This window comes from Schistocerca cancellata, chromosome 6 (genome assembly GCF_023864275.1).
Source record: "Schistocerca cancellata isolate TAMUIC-IGC-003103 chromosome 6, iqSchCanc2.1, whole genome shotgun sequence".
NCBI lineage: Eukaryota > Metazoa > Arthropoda > Insecta > Orthoptera > Acrididae > Schistocerca > Schistocerca cancellata.
In genome coordinates this window covers 517,103,448-517,130,082 of record NC_064631.1, presented here as the reverse complement: position 1 = coordinate 517,130,082, position 26,635 = coordinate 517,103,448, and the positions used below count along the sequence as shown (strand labels likewise).

The window sequence follows — 26,635 nt, the reverse complement described above, 5'->3', positions numbered from 1 at the left end:
AGACTTACACACTACTTAAACTAACATATGCTAAGAACAACACACACACCCATGCACGAAGGGGGACTCGAACCTCCGGTGGGAGGGGCAGCGCAATCCCTGACATGGCACCTCTAACCACGTAGGCACTCTGCGTGGAGCTAGTACAATCGCTAGTAAAGAAGTAATAAATTAAAACATCATGTCTGATATTTAAGTTTTGCCAAAAGTCAGTAAGTCATAAACTCTTCTCCTTTCGTAGTTTTTTGGGGCATATTAGATAGAAAATGTTTGGAAAAACTTTGAAATTTTGTGCAAAGTTTGTTGCGAGTCGCAAAGTGCTCTCGTTCTCAGTTACCGAAGGAATAAAGTCTCGGGACTTGCTCGCCGTCAGTTACACTGTCTCGTATTGTGTTAAACTTTTAACATGAAACTATACTTCTCAATAAGTAGTTAAGGACAACATTTTAAATTTTTAAATTCGGTCGATGATTGCGAGAAATACTGAAAATCAAAGTTTACTGTCCTGGAAGCCATTAGATAGGCAACCGGCAGTTAGTAATGTAGACGAAGCAGACAGAGTCCGCCCAAAATACCGTGGCCAGTACATGCGCAGCCGGCAGGGCAAATATGGGCAGAGCGGTAGTTGTGGGGCTTGTGGGCACACACAGGAGGAGAAATGTGTCGCTCTAAGCTGATGTGTTGGCTCACATTTTTCGTAAATATTAAGTGGAGCCCTTCTGCATGGTGACCATTCAAAAAGATCTAGTGTCACCTCTGCTTTGATTAGTATGTAAAAAGAATTCCTCTGAAAATGAAGCGATATATTTTCGCTTGGCTTGTTAACCGTTTCTAACTCTCAGAGGAGCGCCATGAGTAGCCAATTTTGAGTAGAACCTACACATTTCTCTTGTTGCCATGTTGAAATTTGCGCCTTTTGCCAAAACGCAGTGGAGTTTACGAAATGTTACCACACTAACATGGTGTGCAGACACAACTGCGAGAGAATTCTGAAAGGTCAGTAGCTCACAAAAAAGCAAATCCTCTGTACAAAATAAACGTGTAATGCCTTACATTATGTTTCTCCCAAATACATAGCATTCCTCGTTTCATCAGCTATCGGTGTCCCTTAAAAATTAAATTCTTTCATTAAAAGTCTGTCATTAGTGGATTAACACGATAGATACCTTAATGAAGTTTTGCTCAATAAACGTACAGCAAAGTAATCTCCTCTATGTGTGCTATCATTCATCAAAACTCTTTTGGACATCTCAAATAATTTATAAAATTTGAAGAATGTTGCGGATATTTCACTCTGGTTTTATCGCTGGCGCGGTGCGATCGCAAATGAGTGTGGTACATCAGTTCAAACATTGTCGAGATTGATGACAGATTGAGACCTCTGTCCAAGTGTAAAGAAAAATTCGATACGTTATCTAAATTTCATAGACGGCAACATACTATGTAATATGCAACAAACGCAAAATCATAGCGACCTCTATTTTTAATTGCAAAGGTTATCGAATTTCTCGCAGTGAGTTACGTCCGTGTTCATATCACAATATCTATGACCATTAACAAAATGATGGTCACATAATCTTGGACCTGACATGTAAACCTATGAGTTACGCAAAAATGAAATTTTTTGCTGAGTACTTTCCCTAAAATCGTTCGAAAAAGACTGCGAACCAACGGCCTTGCCCAGTGATAGCACTGGTTCCCGTCAGATCACCAAAGTCAAGCGCTGTCGCACTAGGTTAGCACTTGGATGGGTGACCGTCCGGGTGTACCACACGCTATTGGCAAGTGGTGTACTTATTCATTCTGAGACCAATTAAGGATATAATAATTCTGGGAGTAGCAGCTATGGTCACGAAAACTGACAACAGCTGTGAGAGCGGTGTACTGACTACATACCCTTTCACATCCGCATACAGTGATACCTATGGGCTCAGGATGACACGGCGGTCGGTCGGTAACGTTGGGCCTTCAAGGCCTATTCGGTCAGAGTTTTGAGATGCATGGGGGTTTGGGATACTCTGATCCATTCCTTGTTCCATTGAGTCGGTCGAACTGATGTCCGCCAGCTGACTTCACCACTGACACAAGGCGCTTGCGAGGCACTTCGCGCTGTGGAGCAGGGAATATTCTCCGGAAAGCAATTACTAGAGAGGTCGTCGCGGCATCCGCACGCGTCTCGCGGCGACTTTCCCCTCCCCATCCTTTCTGGCCTCGCATTTGCATGTAATTGACGAGGCTCGCAGAAAGGCGGGCCGCTTACACAGAGAGCTGACTGCAGACCGCCGGCGGCAGTCGTGTTAATTGTCCGCGTAGTGCGGCGTGAGGCGGCGGAGCGTCCGCGCTAACTCGGCAGTCCGCGGTTTAAAGGTCGACTGGCGCCAGCCGGCCGTGGGCCATGTTCACTGGTGAGAGCCAGCGCCACACCGCTAACTCCTTGATGCAGCATCGCAGAAGTCCGTTTGCCTTGTAGCGTAGCCATTGGGTGGATTGGGTTCGGGCTCGGGTGTTGCGCAAGCATGGCCTCAGTTTTTCAAAGAATAATTTACTAAACATAACATATTCTTCTTGACAACTGACCCGCTAGGTTAGCTGAGAGCGCTATGGCGCTGCTTCCTGGACTCGGGTAGGCGCGCCGGTCCCGGGATCGAATCCGACCGGCGGATTACCGAAGTAGGCAGGTGTGCCGGCCAGCCTGGATGTGGTTAACAGGCGGTTTTCCACATCCCGCTAGGTGAATACTGGGCTGGTCCCCACGTTCCGCCTCAGTTACACGACTCGCAGACATCTGAACACGTACACACTGTTCCATGGATTACACTAGACGCAGACAGCTGGGGTACACTAATTCCGTCCTCAGGGGTACGGGGTGGAGGCAGGAAGGGCATCCGGCCACCCTCTAACATTAACCTTGCCAAATCCGCTCCTAACAATGCCGACCTTGCGAAACCGCGGAACAAGGCACCAGCAAAGAAGAAGATTCTTCTTGACAACCGAGAAATGACAAGATTCAAAGTTTCAAATAGCTCTGAGCACTATGGGACTTAACTTCTGAGGTCATCAGTCCCCTAGAACTTAGACCTACTTAAACCTAACCTACCCTAAGGACATCACACAAATCCATGCCCGAGGTAGGATTAGAACCTGCGACCGTAGCTGTCGCGCGGGAAATGACAAGAAAACAGATCTTAATCTACAGCACAGTACGGCTCTTGAAGGCAGGAGTCAACACGATAACAACATAAAATATCTTCAGGACAACTTATACTTTACTAGAAGCTAAATGACAATTTCATCTGCAAACAATCTAAGACGGCTCAGATCCTCTCGTAAACCATTTATATAGATTAAGAACGCCAGCGGCCATATACACTATGTGATCAAAAGTATCCGGACACCTGGCTGAAAATGACATACAAGTTCGTAGCGCCCTCCATCGGTAACGCTGGAATTCAATATGGTGTTGGGTCACACTTGGTCTTGATGGCAGCTTCTACTCTCGGAGGCATACGTTCAATCAGGTGCTGGAAGGTGTCTTGGGGAATGGCAGCCCATTCTTCGTGGAGTGCTGCACTGAGGAGAGGTATCGTTGTCGGTCGGTGAGGCCTGGCTCGAAGTCGGCGTCACAAAACACCCCAAAGGTGCTCTGTAGGATTCATGTCAGGACTCTGTGCAGGCCAGTCCATTGTCGTGTAATTGCCACAGGCCGTGCATTAAAAACAGGTGATCTATCGTGTTGAAAGATGCAATAGGCATCCTAGAATTGTTCTTCAACAGTGGGAAGCAAGAAGGTGCTTAAAACATCATTGCAGGCCTGTGCTGTGTTAGTTCTACACAAAACAACAAGGGGTGCAAGCCCCCTCCATGAAAAACACGACCACACCATAACACCACCGCCTCCGAATTTGACTGTTGGCACTACACACGCTGGCAGATGACGTTCACCGGGCATTCGCCATACCCACACACTGCCATCGGATCGCCACATTGTGTATCGTGATTCGTCACTTCTCGCAACGTTTTTACGCTGTTTATTCGTCGAAAGTTTACTTTCCATACACCAAGCGAGGCGTCGTTTGGCATTTACCGGCATGATGTGTGGCTTATGAGCGGCCGCTCGACAATGAAAACCAAGTTTCCTCACGTGTCGTCTAACTGTCATAGTAATTGTAGTGGGTCCTGATGCAGTTTGGAATTCCTGTGTGATGGTCTGGATAGATGTCTGACTGTTAGACGTTACCACCTTCTTCAACTGTCGGAAGTCTCTGTCAGTCAACAGACGAGGTCGGTCTGTACGCTTTTGTGCTGTGCGTGTCCCTTCATGTTTCCACTTCACTATCACATCGGAAATAGTAGACATAGGGATGTTTAGGAGTGTGGAAATTTCGCGTACAGACGTATGACACAAGTGACACCCAATCACCCGACTACTTAAGTTCCGCGGAGAGCCCCATTCTACTCTCTCACGATGTCTAATGACTACTGAGGTCGCTGATATTGAGTACCTGGCAGTAGGTGGCAGCACAATGCAACTAATATAAAAAACGTAGTTTTTGGGGGTGTCCGGATACTTTTGATCACATAGTGTACCTTTGGAAAGTCAGATGTCACTTCCATTTTATACACTTGTTGTAGCTGGGATTCGAAGTCATAAAAATTTTTTTGAAGGACATCATCTTTACGCCAGTGACTGTTATATGTTTTTATTACACTATTGCAATTTCGGCCTTAGGACATTATCAAGTGCTGATATTCTGGCTTTTGATAATGGCCTAAGGCCGAAATTGCAATACTGTAATAAAAACTAATACAGTCACTGGCGTAAAGATGATGTTCTTCAAAAAACTTCAATTTTACTCTATGACTTACCATCAAGTTCAGCCAATCACCGCTAGATGGCAGTGGCAACTTTTTTTTTTTTTTTTTACAGAAACAGGAGACGTTAATTCATCATAGTTAAACCTCTTTACGCCAAATATTTCATGATATATACAAACCGTTCTCACGAGAGTGTCTGTCAGTGAAAACCGTATCAGAATCGCTCCAGCAGTTTGCTAAGATTAGCCTGTACGTAGAGACAGAATAAACGACGGGGAGTTTAATTTATGTTGGTACTGATATGATGATTATAACGATAATGATGATAATAGAAGAAGGAGGTTTCCTGCTGTTCTTGTCTTCAGTCCAAAGACTGGCTTCAAGCATCTATGCACGGTAGTCCGTGCCGTAAAGCACTGCTGGTGTGTGCCCGATCCACGTGGTGTTCACTCGTCAGCGGAGTGCGAGACAGGGATCGAATAAACTTGGCACAGCTAACCAGAAATTGCCGAAGATGCCATGCATTACGTCTCCTAATGACAGACGCGCCTGCTGCGCTTGCATAGCCACGCAGAAGTCACGAAGATGCGGAAAGGCCGCGAAGCTGCTTGCTGCGTGGTCTTCACGCTCTTCCGCTGTGTCTCGCGATGCGTTGTGATGTAGCTAGTGACTGCGTCCCCTTGCCGCGTGCAATGGACCGCGCGCCTGTTGAATCACAGTCGGCGAATACTCACCCGCGTGAAAGCGAGTAAGACTAAACTGCGTGGATTACAGATGATGGGGCTCAAGCGCCACTCACTAGGCTCCGTCCCGCTTTCGTAGTTAAAGTCCCTGAAGCAGAGTCGACCCAAAACGAAGGGAAAATATAGTTTTGACGATGTACGAGGGACACTCAATAAGTACTCCAACATATTTTTTTTGTCTCCAATGTTGGTTGAAAAATGCAGAATTTGTTGCGGGACGTTGTGGAATATTTTCGCTTCAGCCGTGCAAAGGCACGATGAATCGTTGGGCGAGGTGTCTGTCGTCATCGCAACAAGGCCGGGCACATCTGTCCGATATCCCGTCTGCCCGCCGGCCTCACATGGGTAACTACTGCAGTGTTGGAACGTGTGGACACTCTCATTCTAGGTGATCGAGTGATCACCTTGCTGTTCAACTGGACATCTCTATTGGTTGTGCAGGCACACTCGTCCACCAGTCTGGGTACACAAAGGTGTGTACCCGCTGGGTTCCTCACCGCCTAAGGGAAGACCATAAAGAGCAACGAAGGACCGTGGGTGCGCAGTTGTTTGCGCGTTACGAGCTTGATCGTGAAAAGTTTCTGTCGAAGAGTTTCTGTCGAAGATCGTCACATGCGATGAAATATGGGTTCATCACATCGAACTGGAAACATATCGGCAGTCCGTGGAGTGAAACTTCCTGGCAGATTAAAACTGTGTGTCGGACCGAGCTTCGAACTCGGAACCTTTGCCTTTCGCGGGCAAGTCCTATGCCGTCTGAGCTACCCAAGCACGACGCATGACCCGTCCTCACGGCTTCAATTCTGCCAGTACCTCGTCTCCTTCCAAACTTCACAGAAACTCTTCTGCGAACCTGCAGCGAAGTGTGCGCTGATGTGAACCTTCCTGGCTGATTAAAACCTTGTGCCGGACCGAGACTTGAACTCGGGACCTTTTCCTTTTGTGGGCAAGTGCTCTACCATCTGAACTACCCAAGCACGACTCACGACCTGTCTTCACAGTTTTAATTCTGCCAATTCTGCCAACGAGTCGTGCTTGGGTAGCTCAGATGGTAGAACATATGCCCACGAAAGGCAAAGGTCCCGAGTTCGAGTCTTGGTCAGGCACACAGTTGTAATCTACCAGGAAGTTTCATATGAGCGCAAACTCCTCTGCAGAGTGAAAATCTCATTCTGGAAAATTGATGAAGTGGCGCGATACTATCTCTCCTCAGATGAAAAAGTTAAAAGCCCCACCCTCAGCTGGTAAAGCCATGGTGACGGTCTTCTTGGACCCTCAAGGGGATTATTCTGATGTCCTCCCTTGTGTTGCAGCGATCAACTCTGAAATGTATTGTGCTATCTATGGAAAACTGAAGAAACGACATCAGCGGTTTCCGTCGCAACAAAAATGCAAACGAATTTCTCTTCATGACAACACAAGGCCTCACACAAGCCTGTGCACCTAGAGGAGCTCACAGAACTTCATTGGACAGTCCTTCCTCATCCACCCTAAAGCCCGCATCTCGCACCTACCAACAACCATGAAAGTTGTACACCTCGGGAACTAGTACGTTCATGATGGAGAGGTTACTAACGCAGCAAGACTTTGGCTCCAACGTCGGACAGTAGAGTGCTACCATTAGGTCATAAAGGCCCTCTAATAAGGTGGTGTAAATAAGTAGTACTGAATGGAGATTACCTTGAAAAATAGTATTTTGTAGCCAAAATACCCCCCCATGAACCATGGACCTTGCCGTTGGTAGGGAGGCTTGCGTGCCTCAGCGATACAGATAGCCGTACCGTAGGTACAACCACAACGGAGGGGTATCTGTTGAGAGGCCAGACAAACGTGTGGTTCCTGAAGGGGGGCAGCAGCCTTTTCAGTAGTTGCAAGGGCAACAGTCTGGATGATTGACTGATCTGGCCTTGTAACAATAACCAAAACGGCCTTGCTGTGCTGGTACTGCGAACGGCTGAAAGCAAGGGGAAACTACGGCCGTAATTTTTCCCGAGGGCATGCAGCTTTACTGTATGATTAAATGATGATGGCGTCCACTTGGGTAAAATATTCCGGAGGTAAAATAGTCCCCCATTCGGATCTCCGGGCGGGGACTACTCAAGAGGATGTCGTTATCAGGAGAAAGAAAACTGGCGTTCTACGGATCGGAGGGTGGAATGTCAGATCCCTTAATCAGGCAGGTAGGTTAGAAAATTTAAAAAGGGAAATGGATAGGTTAAAGTTAGATGTAGTGGGAATTAGTGAAGTTCGTTGGCAGGAGGAACAAGACTTCTGGTCAGGTGACTACAAGGTTATAAACACAAAGTCAAATAGGGGTAATGCAGGAGTAGGTTTAATAATGAATAGGAAAATAGGAATGCGGGTAAGCTACTATAAACAGCATAGTGAACGCATTATTGTGGCCAAGATAGTTACGAAGCCCACACCTACTACAGTAGTACAAGTTTATTTGCCAACTAGCTCTGCATATGACGAAGATATTGAAGAAATGTATGATGAAATAAAAGAAATTATTCAGATAGTGAAGGGAGACGAAAATTTAATAGTCATGGGTGACTGGAATTCGAGTGTAGGAAAAGGGAGAGAAGGAAACGTAGTAGGTGAATATGGATTGGGGCTAAGAAATGAAAGAGGAAGCCGCCTGGTAGAATTTTGCACAGAGCACAACTTAATCATAGCTAACACTTGGTTCAAGAATCATGATAGAAGGTTGTATACATGGAAGAACCCTGGAGATACTAAAAGGTATCAGATAGATTATATAATGGTAAGACAGAGATTTAGGAACCAGGTTTTAAATTGTAAGAGATTTCCAGGGGCAGATGTGGACTCTGACCACAATCTATTGGTTATGACCTGTGGATTAAAACTGAAGAAACTGCAAAAAGGTGGGAATTTAAGGAGATGGGACCTGGATAAACTGAAAGAACCAGAGGTTGTACAGAGTTTCAGGGAGAGCATAAGGGAACAATTGCCAGTAATGGGGGAAAGAAATACAGTAGAAGAAGAATGGGTAGCTTTGAGGGATGAAGTAGTGAAGGCAGCAGAGGATCAAGTAGGTAAAAAGACGAGGGCTAGTAGAAATCCTTGGGTAACAGAAGAAATATTGAATTTAATTGATGAATGGAGAAAATATAAAAATGCAGTAAATGAAGCAGGCAAAAAAGAATACAAACGTCTCAAAAATGAGATCGACAGGAAGTGCAAAATGGCTAAGCAGGGATGGCTAGAGGACAAATGTAAGGATGTAGAGGCTTATCTCATAGGGGTAAGATAGATACTGCCTACAGGAAAATTAAAGAGACCTTTGGAGATAAGAGAACCACTTGTATGAACATCAAGAGCTCAGATGGAAACCCAGTTCTAAGCAAAGAAAGGAAAGCAGAAAGGTGGCAGGAGTACATAGAGGGTCTATACAAGGGCGATGCACTTGAGGACAATATTATGGAAATGGAAGAGGATGTAGATGAAGATGAAATGGGAGATACGATACTGCGTGAAGAGTTTGACAGAGCACTGAAAGACCTGAGTCGAAACAAGGCCCCCGGAGTAGACAACATTCCTTTGGAACTACTGACGGCCTTGGGAGAGCCAGTCCTGACAAAACTCTACCATCTGGTGAGCAAGATGTATGAAACAGGCGAAATACCCTCAGACTTCAAGAAGAATATAATAATTCCAATCCCAAAGAAAGCAGGTGTTGACAGATGTGAAAATTACCGAACAATCAGTTTAATAAGTCACAGCTGCAAAATACTAACACGAATTATTTACAGACGAATGGAAAAACTAGTAGAAGCCGACCTCGGGGAAGATCAGTTTGGATTCCGTAGAAATAGTGGAACACGTGAGGCAATACTGACCTTACGACTTATCTTAGAAGAAAGATTAAGGAAAGGCAAACCTACGTTTCTATCATTTGTAGACTTAGAGAAAGCTTTTGACAATGTTGACTGGAATATTCTCTTTCAAATTCTAAAGGTGGCAGGGGTAAAATACAGGGAGCGAAAGGCTATTTAAAATTTGTACAGAAACCAGATGGCAGTTATAAGAGTCGAGCGACATGAAAGGGAAGCAGTGGTTGGGAAGGGAGTAAGACAGGGTTGGAGCCTCTCCCCGATGTTATTCAATCTGTATATTGAGCAAGCAGTAAAGGAAACAAAAGAAAAATTCGGAGTAGGTATTAAAATCCATGGAGAAGAAATAAAAACTGTCAGGAAGTCATTTCTGAAAGTATTTGTATGGAGTGTAGCCATGTATGGAAGTGAAACATGGACGGTAAACAGTTTGGACAAGAAGAGAATAGAAGCTTTCGAAATGTGGTGCTACAGAAGAATGCTGAAGATTAGATGGGTAGATCACATAATTAATGAGGAAGTATTGAATATGATTGGGGAGAAGAGAAGTTTGTGGCACAACTTGACCAGAAGAAGGGATCGGTTGGTAGGACATGTTCTGAGGCATCAAGGGATCACCAATTTAGTATTGGAGGGCAGCGTGGAGGGTAAAAACGTAGGGGGAGACCAAGAGATGAATACACTAAACAGATTCAGAAGGATGTAGGTTGCAGTAGGTACTGGGAGATGAAGAAGCTTGCACAGGATAGAGTAGCAGGGAGAGCTGCGTCAAACCAGTCTCAGGACTGAAGACCACAACAACAACAACAGCCAAAATACTGAGGAATAATATGGTGTACTTTAGACACGAATAAAACCTACCTGATTCCAGAAAAAAATGTATTCCATTACTTATTGAATGCCCCTCGTATTACAGATTTTAAAACACCGGAAAGCATCTCGAATATTCTACTCTGGAAAGACTTGCCATATAAAAGAACGCAGCTCTTGCAGGAATTCATGTAAGTTAGAACGTAGCTACCTACGTTAGTTGCAAAACGACAGACGCCTTTGAACGTTAAAAGTAAAACGGATACGTTTAAGAACAGCACAGTGGGCAAGAGCCGTTATCAGTTAAGTCCGTCGGTGGATCAGTACGGGTGGGGAGAGGAGGGGCGAGGAGGGGGAATCTATGGGGTAATTCCATTCCTAGTGGACCCATGTTAAAAATCAGCCCCACTTTAACAGTGTCGCGAGCACACGAAGTTGTGCATGTGATCCAAATATCGTCATTGGGTACTTGTACAAAGTTTAATTCAGATCTGAGCAAAATTGCAGTCTCGTTCGACATTTTGCAGGCCTCTACTGGAAGTCTCGAGGTTTTCGGATCTTGATCTCATGTTTTATTGTACAGCGTGGAACCGTACTACACCGTCAAAATTTCGGAGGCTGTTCAAAGATGTTATCTGAGTAGTTTTACTATGACGGACCCGTGGCCTGCGATAGCTCCATACACAGTAATTGCATTTCGTTTGATTTCATTTCCCCACTTGCCGTTGCATCTGTATCGCGCTGATAACATCCGTACAGCAGGGTAAATGTCGACGGAGTGCGCTTCTTTACAAACAAACTTTTTCCATTTACCCACGGCACTCGTTATTGGCAACAGTAATCCCGACTTTATTCTTCACTCTGAAGCTTGCAATGAACACTGCTCGATTCTGTTCAGGATTTGTTTTCCTGCATTGTTGGTTGTACGTTAACAGTGATAGACGACAGTAAAGGTAGGGTTAGTGATGAATAATTGGATGATGTGAACTTACTTACGAATACAAATGGACAACAGTCTACGTCGATGTTATTTTGGGCTGTTATCGCAGCGAGCATAACCATCTCACAGCACTTCTGAATCCGGGGTTGGTTGTTGCATTATTCTGTATTTTGTATTTTACCTTTTGATTGTTACATCCTACATCTTCACAACAACAAATCTAACTGTCGAAACTGAAATTCAAACCTTACCCGAAAAAGGGCAACGAAAATTTATTGCGGAACGGGACTCAAATCCGGATTTCCCCCTTACAAATACACCATACAAATGGTGTCTGTCCTGAGTGTAACTGTGGCAACGAACCAAATATATCGTAATTAGACCAACATAATTACCCTCTAACGAAGCAGTGGTGGGTGAAGGTCCATTGTGACAAGCCACTCAGATAATATACCCCGAAGAAACTTTCAAATTCTGCCGTTAAATTTTGGGTTGACTTGGATTCATTATACAGTATGGTAGGATCTGAATACGGAGTATGATAGGAGCTGAAAAGTTAGTGGGACAAAAGTTGCATGGGGCAACGGGGGCCATAATACGACGTTAGTCTTTTGTTGCTAGGTGGGATCGCTTCAGAGATATAGTCAATTTTATTTTTTTAACTGGGATGCTGTAGTTTGGCACTTATTTTCTGATCGCGGCTATCGTGTCGAAACCAATATTGTGTAATAGTAAGGCCCCTGAAAGTCAACGAAAGTCAAAAAGGTGGCATAAACGTTCATTTACAGTAGGTATTCGAAGTGATGACCATTGGTATCAATGCAATGCTGCAATCTTCTTATCATGGACTGAGTGGTACTCCTTATCACATCGGCAATTATCGAAGCACATGCTCTGACAATTCTCTCTCGCATATCTCGAGGTGTAGTTCGAACGTCTTTATGAACAATGTGTTTTACGAATCCCCACAAGAAAAAATCCAGATGTGAACGAGCTGGCCACGATGCATCCCCTCCATGTCCAATCCAACGATTTGGGAACTGTCTCCTTGTTCCTAAAGGTATTTCTTCCAACAACAGACCAAATGTTTCTTGCAGCAATGTGGTGTACTTCCTACCATTAAGATTTCCTTCGATGAAATGGGGGCCTATAATTCTGTCCTCCAGAATCCCACACCATACATTCACCGACAACAGTTTTTGGTGTGCAACTTGCCGTAGCCAACGTGATTTTCAGTTGACCAATTATGCATGTTATGCAAATTAACATTTCCATGGTTCGTCAATGTAGACTCGTCAGTAAATAAAATCCAATTAATAAATGTGTCATCCCGGTGAATATGAAGTTGAGCCCATCTGCAGAATTCAATGCGACGCATACAATCTGTACCAGTTAATTCTTGGTGGAGACCGATATGGTAAGGATGATATTTATGGCGATGCAGAACACGAACAACACTACCCTGGCTCATGCCAGATTCCCCTGCGACTTGACGCGAACTAACACGAGGATCTGGAACGACAGTGGGAAGAGTACCAATTTCCGTTTTCTCGATAGTAACTTTCCTTTACCGGATATGTTTCCGAAGCGTTAAAGATCAAGTTGTTCTCAATTTATCATGCACGTATTTAAATGTAGGACGTGTGTAGTGAGTACGTTGAGGATATCTTTCAGCGTATAAGTTTCTAGCTCTCACTGAATTTCGTTGACATTTTCAAACGGTTCAAATTGCTCTGAGCACTATGGGACTTAACTTCTGAGGTCACCAGTCCCCTAGAACTTAGAACTACTTAAGCCTAACTAACGTAAGGACATCACAGACACCCATGCCCGAGGCAGGATTCGAACCTGCAACCGTAGCGGTCGCGCGGTTCCAGACTGCAGCGCCTAGAACCGCTCGGCCACCGCGGCCGGGTTGACATTTTCCGTAAATGAAAAGTATATCGACTTTTTTTTGCGAAGGACTACATCATTCATATTCGCTTGGTTCGACAATACTGCCCTATTAATGTTGTATTGCAAACCCGTCGAATGATGTTTGCGTGTCAGTGGCACCTTAGATGGATACGCCGTATTCAGCGAATATTTACTATTTGCACGATATACGAGAGAGAATTGTTTCGATAATTGCCGAAGTGATAAGGAATATCACTCAATCCATGATAAGAAGATTGCAGCACTGCGCTGATACCAATAGTCATCACTTCGAACACCTTCTGGAAATTGACGTTGATGCCACATTTTTGCCCTTCGTTGACCTCCAAATACCTTACTATACACATGATTGGATTTGTCTCGATAGCCGCTATCACAAAACAAGTACCAAACTATAGCATCCCATTTAAAAAAACAAAGTTGACCTTGATATCTTTGACGCGACCCCACCTAGCAACAAAAAACTAACGTAATATTATGGCCCCCGTGGTGCCATACAATTTGTCCCACAAACTTTTTAGCTACTATCATACTTTCGGAGTTGTTCTTGGTGGCAATAGACAGACCACAGCTGAACCAAGACCATACAGACCGCGTTTGGTGAAAGAAAGGGTCCGTTGAGTATTGCGGATGGTTGTTGTAGAAAATCGCATCATACCAGCGGACAAAATCACTCGCGAGTTCGAAAGCACTACAAGCAGCCAATGAATATGCTTAGAAAGTTAAAAATAACTGGGCACAAGGGTCTAGCATCTCCTTATAGGCCACACATTTGTGTAGTCACGGCTAAGGGACGCTTGAGATAGTGTAAATCGCGATGCTGTTGGAGCCCCAAAAATGTTCGAGCCGTCAAAAGGCGTAGGGTAGACGCTACCCATATTAATTTTGCACTAACTGGCGTTTGGATACCTTAGATCAGAGAGCGTATTATGTTTATTGGGCGAGGAAGTGTACTCAGTGGTCTGTGTAAACTGGGCTGTCAAGCTGGGCTATTAAAATCATATTGCAAATTTGACATCTACTTGGCGTAATTTAGAATGTTGGTGTGATTTGACGCGATCCTTATACATCCACATTTACGTTTTCAGATTTTTGTTGTAGATAGTCAGACGGGGATCACTAGCTCACTTGGTGTAGAGCGGCCCATTCGTCAAAACGATTAAGGGGGCAAGACGACAAATGAGCCGACTTGGAGCAGGAGAAGTACTACAAGATATTCTAATTTTCACTGTCTATACTTTTGCAAATACCGGGTGATCAAAAAGTCAGTATAAATTTGAAAACTGAATAATGTAGAAAGAGAGGTACAAATTGACATACATGCTTGGAATGACATGCGGTTTTATTAGAACCAAAAAAATAGACACGTTCAAAAAATGTCCGACAGAAGGCGCTTCATCTGATCAGAATAGCAATAATTAACATAACAAAGTAAGACAAAGCAAAGATGATGTTCTTTACAGGAAATGCTCAATACGTCCACCGCCATTCCTTAACAATAGCTGTAGTCGAGGAATAATGTTGTGAACAGCACTGTAAAGCATGGCCGGAGTTATGGTGAGGCATTGGCATCGGATGATGTCTTACAGCATCCCTAGAGATGTCTGTCGATCACGATACACTTGCGACTTCAGGTAACCCCAAACCCAATAATCGCACGGACTGAGGTCTGGGGATCTGGGAGGCCAAGCATGAGGAAAGTGGCGGCTGAGCACATAATCATCACCAAACGATGCGCGTAAGAGATCTTTCACGCATCTAGCAGTACTTTGTCTGTTTTTTTTTGGTTCTAATAAAACCCCATGACATTCCAAGCATGAGTGTCAATTTTTACCTCTCTATCTACATTATTCCGTGGTTTATTAAGTTTTCAAATTTATACTGAGTTTTTGATCACCCGGTAAATTGATAAAACTTTGTTAGCATGACCAGGAAGGATTCACGATTCACACTGATGGTACTGGAAGTTCAAAAACATAAAAAGTAATTTTTTTTGCATTTGAAATTCCACCATTTTTTCATTTACTATGGGTTGGATTTGTTGCTGTAGGTACACTTTTGTTCATAAGTAAGACAGATTCTTCGATGAATTTTCGACAGCATACAAACCATACTTACAGGTGCATGAAACCCTAGAATTTATTTAATTTATGAAAAAATGAATGAACTGTTATATTTTAAACTTCGTGTTTAGAAAAAAACTCAAATTTTATAGTTAATTATCTCAATTTTTACCACAGTTTTTAATAAATATAGAAAATTCTAGAGTTTCATACACTTGTAAGTATGGCTTGTATACTGTGCAAAATTCATCCAATAATCTCACTTACTTATGAAGAAAAGTGAATAGCAACAAATGTAGTAAGTGAAAAAATTATGAAATTTCACATGTCAAAAAAGTTTATTTTATTATGTTTTTGAACTTCCACTGCTACTAGTGTGAATTCTGAATCCTTCCTGGTCATGCTAGCAAAGTTTTATGAATTTGTATGTAAAAGTATAGGCAGTGTAAATTAAAATGTCCTGTGGTGCCTCTCCTGCTCCAAGTAGACCCGTTTGACGTCCTACCTCCTTAATAACAACTGATGTGTCCTCAAAGAACTTCCTCTTGGGCCGAAATAAGAGGGTTAAGGAAGGGGCGGCTCGTGGTAAGCAGCCGCGCGGTGAGACCTGGCTGGCGGCGGCGGCGCGCCGCGTTGTCGCTGGAGCCGCATCTGGGGCGCTGGCTGGCGCGGCAGCTGCGTCCGCTTGTCGCGCGGGAGGGCGTCGGCAAACACAGATAATCTGTGTGTGTTCGGCGGCGCGAGCAGCTGTCGCCGTCAAAGATACGGCGTGCCGGGCGGGCGGGCGCGCGACGACCGCCTCCTTCCGATGACGCTAGCGGACGATCGGCTAAAACTCCTACCTGGTAAACTGGAACGGCGTCGCGGAACCGGTGAAATGTCGCTATATCAAGAAGACCTTATATCGAGATGTACTTATATCGAGAGCTCAGATGGCAACCCGGTGCCAAGCAATAGAAGGGAATGCTGGAACATTTAAACTCCAAGGATGAGAAAATCCAGTTTACTGTGAACCTGTGGGGCTCTTCTGTCAATCTCTTGGACATAATTACCAGTAGTACAAAGAGACACTCATTTAGCATTTGCAGAAAAACCATAACAATATACACTACTGGCCATTAAAATTGCTACACCAAGAAGAAATGAAGACGATAAACGGGTATTTATCGGACAAATATATTATACTACAACTGACATTTTCACGCAATTTGGGTGCAAAGATCCTGAGAAATCAGCACCCAGAACAACCACCTCTGGCCGTAATAACGGCCTTAATACGCCTGGGCATTGAGTCAGACAGAGCTTGGATGGCGTGTACAGGTACAGCTGCCCATGCAGCTTCAACACGGTACCACGGTTCATCAAGAGTAGTGACTGGCGTATTGTGACGAGCCAGTTGCTCGGTCACCATTGACCACACGATTTCAGTTGGTGAAAGATCTGGAGATTATGTGCTGGCCGGGGTAGCAATATAACATTTTCTGTATGCAGAAACGCCCGTACAGGACGTACAACATGTGGTCGTGCATTATCCTGCTGAAATGTAGGGTTTCACAGGGATCAAATGAAGGGTAGAGCCACTGGTCGTAACACATCGGAAATGTAACGTCCACTGTTCAAAATACCGTCAATGCGAACAAGAGATGACCGAGACGTGTAATCAATGGCACTCTATACCATCACGCCGGGTGATACGCCAGTATGGCGATGACGAATACACGCTTCCAAAGTGCGTTCACCTCGATGTCGCCAAACACGGATGCGACCATCATGATGCTGTAAACAGAACCTGGATTCATCCGAAAAAACGACGTTTTGCCATTAGTGCACCCAGGTTCGTCGTTGAGTACACCATCTCAGGCGCTCCTGTCTGTGATGCAGCGTCAAGGGTAACCGCAGCCATGGTCTCCGACCTGATAGTCCATGCTGCTGCAAACGTCGTCGAACTCCTCGTGCAGATGGTTGTTGTCATGCAAACGTCCCCATCTCTTGACTCAGCGATCGAGACGTGGCTGCACGATCCGTTATAGCCATGCGGATAAGATGCCTGTCATCTCGACTGCTAGTGATACGAGGCCGTTGGGACCCAGCACGGCGTTCCGTATTACCCTCCTGAACCCAGCGATTCCATATTCTGCTAACAGTCATTGGATCTCGACCAACGTGAGCAGCAATGTCGCGATACTATAAACCGCAATCGCGATAGGCTACAATCCGATCTATATCAAAGTCGGAAACGTGATGGTACGCATTTCTCCTCCTTACACGAGGCATCACAACAACGTTTCACCAGGCAACGCCGATCAACTGCCGTTTGTGTATGAGAAATCGGTTGGAAACTTTCCTCATGTCAGCTCTTTGTAGGTGCCGCCACCGGCGCCAACCTTGTGTGAATGCTCTGTAAAACTAATCTTTTGCATATCACAGCATCTTCTTCCGGCGGTTAAATTTCGCGTCTGAAGCACGTCATCTTCGTGCTGTAGCAATTGTAATGGCCAGTAGTGTATACAGAAATCCCTGTAAGTTCCCAACATCCACACAGCCACAAACATACGGCTTTGCATTCAGTGTTCCAGCATATCTGCTCCATGTTCTGAATCTGCCATTCAAACAGAACAACAGACCATCAAACATACTGCTTCAAGTAATGGCTACATTTTACCTTGATTGATTATACACTACATAGCAAAGAACGTACGTATAACTACACCAATTCTGTATGCGGCCAACAAGAACTATTCAGTAGCTACAGGAACTGGTGCGTCGTCCCATATACTACAAAAATTTCAGATAACTGCGATAAAGTTGAAGTGTCGGAATTACAGACCTGAATTTTATCATACAAAGAGCATATCAAAATTTTTATCCAGTAGTGAAGACAAACTGCAAGCCATGCCACAGACTGGTATCTATAAAATCACTTTCAAACACTGTGGGAAAGTATACTTTGGTTAGTCAGGCTGAGCTGGGGCAGTTACGTTATCTGAACATGAAAGAGGCTGGAGATTAAGATAGAAAGATTCAACCTTCGCTCATCATGTAATAAGAGAAAACCAATATTATGATGTAGAATGTGAAAAATTACATGCTGAAAAGAAAAATAGAAAAAATGACCTGCTGACAATACTGGAAATGAACAAACATATGACATATGACAGAATGTCAGCTTAGTATTAAATGATTAAACTCTTCTTCCTTTTTCCCCTCTTGTAAATCAAGTTTTAGTTACAAATAATACACCGATATTATAAATTCTGTATCATAATTTTTATATCTTTTGTATTCTGTGTGTACATAATATATATGTAAGTACACGCCATTTTATCTGTTCTTGCGAGATTCAGTTGTCACCTGAAGATGGCCTAAGAAAGGCGGTTCGTGACCTAAGAAATATAATTCTCCAGAACATTAGGAAGTTTTTCCCTTTTAATACTATTTTTAAGAATATATGCAAGAGCTATTAAAAGTTAATATCGTAGAAAGGGAAGAGAATGTAAATGGTGATGAGATAGCACATATAATATTGCCAAGAAGAATTTGAGCAGTGAAAGACCTAAGTGGGAACAAGAGAACAAGAAGTAGGCGAAACCCCCTCAGAATTATTCAGACTCTTGGGAGACCTACTCATGGTAAAACTATTTCATATGGTGGGCAAGATATATAAAACAGAAGGTAATAATTCCAGTTACAGAAAGGCAGGTTCTCACGTGTGTGAATATTATTACACCATCAGTTTAATAAGTCAAAATACTGACAGGAATTATTTACAAAAGAATGGAAAACTGGTAGAAGTCGATCTCAGCGAAGATCAGTTTGGATTCCGGAGAAATGTAACAATACGTAAGACAAATCTGACGACACGACATAGAAGATACTTTAAATGAAGGCAAAGCTACATCCGTAGCGTTTGAAGAACAGAAAGCTTTTGACAATGTTAGGTAGAGTAGACATTTTGTAATTCTGAAGGAAGTAGAAGTGAAATACGTGAAGCGAAACGTTATTCACAATTTTGACGGCTACCAGGGGGTCGAAGGCAATGAATGGGAAGCATAGTTGAGAAGACAGAGAGAAAAGTTGTAGAGTGTCCATGATCTTATTCAGTCAGTACATTCAACAAACAAGTATAAATTTGGAAATGAAATTAATGTTCAGTGATGATAAATAAAAATTATGCCGTTGGCATAGTACTCCCAATTCTGTGAGATGGCAAAGAACTCAGGAAGGGGGTTTGGACGGTTAGAGTCTTGCAAGGAGATTGTAATATGACAGCGAAAAAGTAAAGAGTAATAGAACGCAATCATGCGACGCAGAGGGAATTAGATTAGGAATTGAGACGCTAAAAATGGTAGATACGTTTTGCTTTAACAACAGAAAAACAACTGATGATAGCGGAAGTAGAGAGGATAAAAATGCAGACAGGCATTAGCAAGAAAAAAATTTCAGAAATTATTTGGAAGTCTTTTGTGAAGGTACTTTTCTGTAGTGTAACGTTGTACGGAAGTCAAACGTGGACGATAAGCAGTTTGGCTTTTGAAATGTGGTGCTGCAGGAGTGTGCCGAAGTTCAGTTGAATAGATCTGATATGTAATGAGGAGCTACTAAATTGACTGGAGAAAATTTGTGGAACAACCTGACTAGAAGACTGGATCGGCTTATAGGGCACATACTGCATCATTAAAGAATATACAGTTTGCTGGGGGGAGTGTTGTACCTAGAGGATAGTGTAGGAAGGAATATAGGATGTTTTATGGTCGATACCTCAGTCTGGTGACTCATTTTAGGAACGACACAAGCAGTTTCCGCTATTTTCTACAGTTCCTGTTGTTTGTAGACTTGAATTTCTGTTTTGCGCAGCATTTAGAAATATTTAATGTGCAACACATTGAAGTGCTGCGTAATATATTACATCTATTTGGAATACATTGTTAATTCTTAAATTACAGATTTTTATGCTGTGTAAAACGTTGTATAATTTTATAACTATTTGTGTATATGTGGGCGGTACGCTATAGTTCATGGGCCGTGCATCATGCTGTATCTTAAAACAGAAAGTCGTTTACCATCTAACACGAGATACTGGCAAATTAACTGTGTCTCTTTAACGTGTTGAGAGTTTAATCTTTCTTTAAAACGTAAATTTGTGTCAGGTTCCAATAGCTTTCATTTCAAAATGTATTTAACTTGTAACTTCTTTCTGATAATATCTCTGCTTAATTTGATTTCCATTACTGATTACTAGTGTTTGTTCGAGTAATGATGTAGCAGATAGGCTATTAAATATAGTACTGACAAGATTTTCTCGACTGCAATGCTTTTAAATATCAATCGAACATTTATTCCTAGGTACGTGACCAAGTTGTACCTTGGAACACGTTTTCAAATTTGAAAAACGTTAATTTCCAGGAGGAATTTTTGTAATTTCAGAAAAAGGGTTGTAGCACATAAAAAGTGAAAGCAGTTATTTAAAAGCAGAATAAGAAAAAAAAAGAAACTTGCGTTACAGGGCTGGCTAGAGGCGAAAGTCTGTCCTACTGGCGGAAAGTGTGGGGAGATAAAAATTATAGAAGGAGACCTAGGCATAATTACAAGCAGTTTCATATGCAGTCAGGTTACAACACTTACTGGGAGATGGAGAGGCTTGCACTCTATACACTAGCCTGGAGGGCTGCATCAAACCGAAATCAGCAAGCCCAAAATAACAAGAAATGAGCAGTACGTGCAACAGTCACATCAGATCATAAGAGTAGAAACAAAATTTGTATCTCCAGCAATCATCATTCTGTTTCAGTAATCCAGGGTGTTACCCTTACGACATAAGCGCTGTGTCCGATGTTCGTCGGAAACCAGTAGATGGGAGGTAGGCTTTCCTAGCGCCCTATACGCTGCGGCCCGTCCCTCGGACTCTGGAAGGTGATTTATCTGTTTTAAGCGAACTACACGAGTTAGGAGCGGACTTGGAAGGAAGTCAGAGAAAATCGACGCACTATTTAGAGCTCCAGGATCTGCTCGCCGATATTAAATTTAATAGTCACATTTCTTTTCGCAGTTACTGATTCCAGAAACAATGGTTTCTTGTTGAAATCTTCCTAGGGTAGCGTAAAGGCTAATTTCCTAATTATTTTTCCCAGTGCTTAAGGAGTCTGTCTAGCCATCTTTTAAAAGTGATACAGAAAAAGAGAAATAAAGAGGCGTTAGTATTAGACATTTGTGACCAATAAAAGTTAAGATGGTGCGCCCAGTAAAGGAAACCTTTGGTTTCAGTGTCCCTGGAATTTACAAAATTCTTTGCCTCGTACATACGAAACACTTTTGGCATCCATCATGAATGTGTCAGGAAGTGGACCATCTAATACTTAAAGTTGTTGCCGCATGACTTGGCTTCCTTGCATGCAGCAGCTATACAGGCTCGTCACAGGGCCAAATACGGTTAGGCAACAGCTACGGCAGAACTCAAGGCAACTGAAATATGGAACAAGTTGGGTGATGTAAGGCGGAAGCATATTATAGTCTGTGTTGTGCGCGTTCTGCACAACGTCTGACCATAACTACGTTGCACTTTTTTGGGGGTTGGCGTTGTGTGAATGGTTGTCAACCGTATCTGCTGAGGGACGTAGCGCCTTGTGAATGTGGTGGCATTACTTGTCAGGCTATACATACGATTTCAGAACCGACGAAAGATTAAATAGCGCAAGCTGGTAAGTCTGCTACTGCGGAACACAGCCTCATAAAAACATAAAAAAATATATACGTAAGCGATCGTGTTTGATGAAACCTAAATCTTATCTTCTGCACCTATGTACAGCGATTTTGTCATCAAAGAAGACGTTAATATCAGAATTCCAACACCTTCAGCTAGGACAGCTGCTCTTCGCTTACAGACCGGGAGACCGTGACATAAAGGTGCAACTATTTTATACTACACGGTGTTTTAATATGTTGCTATTGACGCCTTAACACGTTCGCACCAGCGCGCCCGGCCGATACAGGTGCACGTGCCGTGGACGCGCCTGCGCGGCCAGAGACCCAGCTGTTGCGAGGCACCACGGTTTAGTCGGGCACAGCCATTCGGTGTGGTTTATTGCGCAAGCACTCTAAGGACGTATTGTCTTCAATTTTTACGGGTGCGGTTCGCGTTTTTTCCCTACAGTTTTTCTCTGTCGTGGGACTGAAAATGGAAAACAATCGTCACACGGCGGGCCCTTCAGAACCTAATAAACGTAAAATACGGGACACAATACACGTACAAAAACTAACGGATGCGGAATTATTACGAATATTAGAAGGAAGCGATTCGGAAACGGAATTGGCCAGTGAGGAGGACGGGTGGGAATCCAGTGAAGAGTCTGACAGAGCCGAGTTTGCTTTAGATGAGACAGGGAAAGGGCAGAAGGAGTGGTAACGTAGCTGATACAAGTGTTGCATGGGAAAGCGAGCCAGTTGGAATAGTAAATTGCCCGTTTATAAAAAATGAGGCACTGATAATTCAACCAACGGGATACACTCCCTTAGATTATTTTCGTCTTTTTCTGACGGACGAATTTCTATTGAAAATTGTAGAAGGAACAAATCGAATCGCAATTGAATTATTCCTTTCTGTGGGAACCAAAGAACAATCACGAATAAACTGTTGGAAAGATGTGACGGTTGGCGAATTTTTAGTGTTCTTGGGGGTTTTCCTGGGGGAATGTAAAGACGAGAAAGTTGCAAGACTATTGGAAAAAATGACCCTTTATTCCACGTGAAAGAAATTGATGATAGTATTTCACGAAATCGTTTTCTTCTAATACTACGTGCATCGCAATTTTCTGAAAATCTAAAACAGGGCGAACCAAAACGATCCGACAGGTTGTATAAAATTCGTCCAGTTATCTATTTTTTCAATGAAAGGGTGTGACAAGTGTACTACCCTGGACGGGAAGTATCATTGGACGAATGATCCTTTGTCGTGGAAGATTACTTTTCCGCCAATACATCAAAAATAAAAAGCACGAATATGACATAAAGCTATATATTTTGACAACTCCCACTGGAATGGTCCTAAAATTCGCGGTATACACTGACATGCCCGACGATTTAGGAAGAGGAGGCCATGCGCAAAAAATTGTTCTTCATTTACTGGATGAATGTTGAACGCTGGTCACCACTTGTACATGTACAATTACTATAATAGCTTCACATTGGCTAAGTTGCTCCTGGATGAGAAGACTCACTGCACGGGAATTCCGAGGGCGAATAGGAAGGATACACTTAAGGAAATACAGAAGGCAAAATTACGAAAAGGTGAAGCCGTTGAGAGATTTGCGGAAGGAGTTATGATTGGTAAGTGGCGTGATAAGAGGGAAGTTTACTACATTTCTAATGCATTTACAAATAAAATGGTTGAGGTCGAAAACAAAAGAAAGGAGAAGAAATCTAAGCCCTTGGCCATTGTAAACTACAATAAATTTATGTCGGGAATTGATCGGCACGATCAGATGTTATCATATTACTTCTCGGAACGAAAAACCATACGCTTGTACAAGAAACTTTTTATGGAAATGATGCTGACAAACGCACATGCCCTACATAATAAATATTCCGGCACAAAAATGCCCCTCCAAGAATTCAGACTCAGTATTATAAGAGCACTATTGCCACAAAAGCAGGTAGAACGGCCAGTCAGAAATCCCCAACATATGGTAAAACGAGAATCAACTGGAAAATCAAAAACACCCATAAAAAAGCGCAGATCATGCGCCAGACGAGGACAACGAACAGACAGGATTTACGAGTGCCCTGATTGCCCAAATAAAGAAGGTAATTGTTTGAATTGTTGTGTTATTCACCACCTCTAAAGGCAGATAGCACTTTCGTTGTTCCTTCATTTTTCGACAGTTATGTGTAGGTATTATTCTTGAACTTTGTATTTCAAAAAATGGTTTAAAAAGAACTTAGAACTACTTAAACCTACCTAACCTAAAAACATCATACACATCCATGCCCGAGGCAGGATTCTAAGCTGTGACCGTAGCGGTCGCGCGGCTCCAGACTGAAGCGCCTAGAACCGCTCGGCCACAACGGCCGGCCGGCGAACTTTGTATTTATTTTATTTGTTTGAGAGTAATCGGTAAAGTTCTTGATTGTATCTTTTCTGAGATTTGACATACATAGTATTTCAGAAGTTTCTTCTAGATCTTGTGTTTGTTTTTGAATGCTGTTTCTACTACTTTTTTTTGCTCAATAAATATGTCGTTTGTCAGAAGGATGTTTAGTTTTATTTTTGAATATAAAATAAAAATGTAGAACTCTAAACTGTCACAATTTCCAGAAAAAATAAACGAGATGTACTAGCACGTCCATGGCCACCAGCTACAGAATGTCGCCTGATATGTTTGTCTTTTACTTATATGATAAATACATTTTATATTACTTCTAGAAATACAGTTTGAGATTCTATTGAAAAATAATTGGTTTCGTGGCAACGCAAGGCCAGTTACAGTGGCAACGAACATTTAAAAAAAATTAATTACCATAAATTTTGGGGTCTGGGACATGCAACGCACACGGACTTTTAAACGTGTCGTAAAATTGCTGTGTCCGGAGAGTATTTTATACTAGCTAAAATCTTTTATGGGTTGTTAGCAGTATAAACTGTTGATAGGGGAAATAGCGAGCACCTAGTTGGAACTAACGCAATCACCAATGTTCCAAATCTCTAAGAAGAAAGTATATAATGCAGCCATTTTAGACTCTTTGAAACCTTCGTCATTTGCTTCGTTGCATATCAAATTATTATAAAAAATATAAAATATAACTTTTTGGGACCCAGAGAGCCAGTAACGCTGAAAGTGAAAAAGGGCGCGCGATACGTGTTGGTTCAAAGTTGTACTGTTTCCATTTTTTAGGTTTTTTCGTGCAGTATCTTTTTACGTTTGACTGTTAAAATATTCATGACAATAAACACACGTTTAGTATTTAGATAATTTTATCTTTTAATTTTTATAATGCAATCTCGCTTTTGTTAATAAAATTCGTTACAACGATTATTATTTTAATTCGAAACCCCGTGTACAAGCTAATTTCGACGAAGAAATGCAGTGACATAATAGAGCAGATGTTCGCTCGTATTTTGGTCATACTTCGCTCGTTTTCACTACTTTGCAGCAACGGTGCCCCTAATTGCAGAACGTACGGCTCTTTCGCAACTACTTTGGATGTAGTTGAAGCAGCAGTGTCGTTTCCGTGCTATATAAAAGTGCTCCAAAATGCCGAAGTTGATTTGTGTTTTTTTGCAAAAGCAAGAGAAGACAGGTGCCGCTGCCAAACTGAATAATTTGAAAAGTATCTTGACATATCGGAAAGAAAAAATAAATTGCCGATACTGTTATTCAGTTTCCGCTGAGTCCTAAAAACGTTGAAGGTTACGGAAACTTTACTGCTTTTCCAAAAATCACAGAGACGCCGTTGCTCTATTGCTCGAAAGAGCTGCATATATCTCCTGTGTATGAAGAAATGTTAATTTGAAAACACTGACAGTTGTTCACCTTTAAACAACGCATGCAGGAAGTTAATAATTTGTGTGAGTGCCACTGTTTCGATGGGAACAAAATAACTACATTTCACGACACGTTAGAAAGTGTGTGAGTATCGCATGCCCAGAATGAAAACTTTATGAAACTTTTTCAGGCGTCAGTAATAACATATTAAAACAACGTGTAGTGTCAAATTGTTGCATTTTTGCTGTGGGATCCTGGAATATTAGCTACTCCTGGCGACAGACACTTGGTACCTAAACTCTAAAGAGAACGGAATCAGCCTCGCTTCCAATATTTGTCGATCACAGACGCTGACATAATATCTGGTAGCACATGGATGTTCCGTGACTTCATGACATTGCCACCAAACTGAATAAAGTATCAACCCTCGTAGGAGGGCAGAAAATTGGGCGTCCCCAGGGTAATGTCCTGGCAGCGATCCTATTCAACCTGTACGCCAATAACCAATCGACACCAAATTACACTACCCACTTCGTGGATGTCGATGATATGGCCATCACAGCTCAAGGAAAGAGTTTTGAAGAGGCAGGATACAAGCAGCAACACGCCCTAAACACCGTGCCAGAATAAAACTAGAACTTTTCCTCTATTTAAATTTCTCAAAGACAAAAGTTTGTGCCTCCCATCTTCAGGCAAAAAAATCAGTCCGATTTCCGAGTGTAACCTGGAGTGGCATCACTCTGGACACACGGATGAAGTACGTCTTACTGGACCTGTCACTGTTGTATAAACATTACTGTAAAAAGACCTGTCGTAAAACTGGAGCAAGAAATAACGCACTACAAAAACAAGTTAACAGAAAATGGGAAAGTTGACGAAACGTGCTGAGAATCACAGCCCAGACAGAACTTTTAAAACCGTCCAGATCTGTACATGCCAAGAAGGTCATCGTCAGCTTAAATGAAACATGTCGACTGATAACTGGTTGCACGAAACC

General features: G+C 42.7%; 1 protein-coding gene and 1 pseudogene across 1 annotated transcript in view; both read left to right on the top strand.

Moving 5' to 3' along the window:
- LOC126088408 (uncharacterized) overlaps positions 1 to 26,635 on the top strand; it is a 1,096,577-nt gene that overhangs the window by 106,862 nt on the left and 963,080 nt on the right. The window lies entirely within an intron of this gene.
- Positions 1,667 to 1,784, top strand: LOC126089828 (5S ribosomal RNA; annotated as a pseudogene).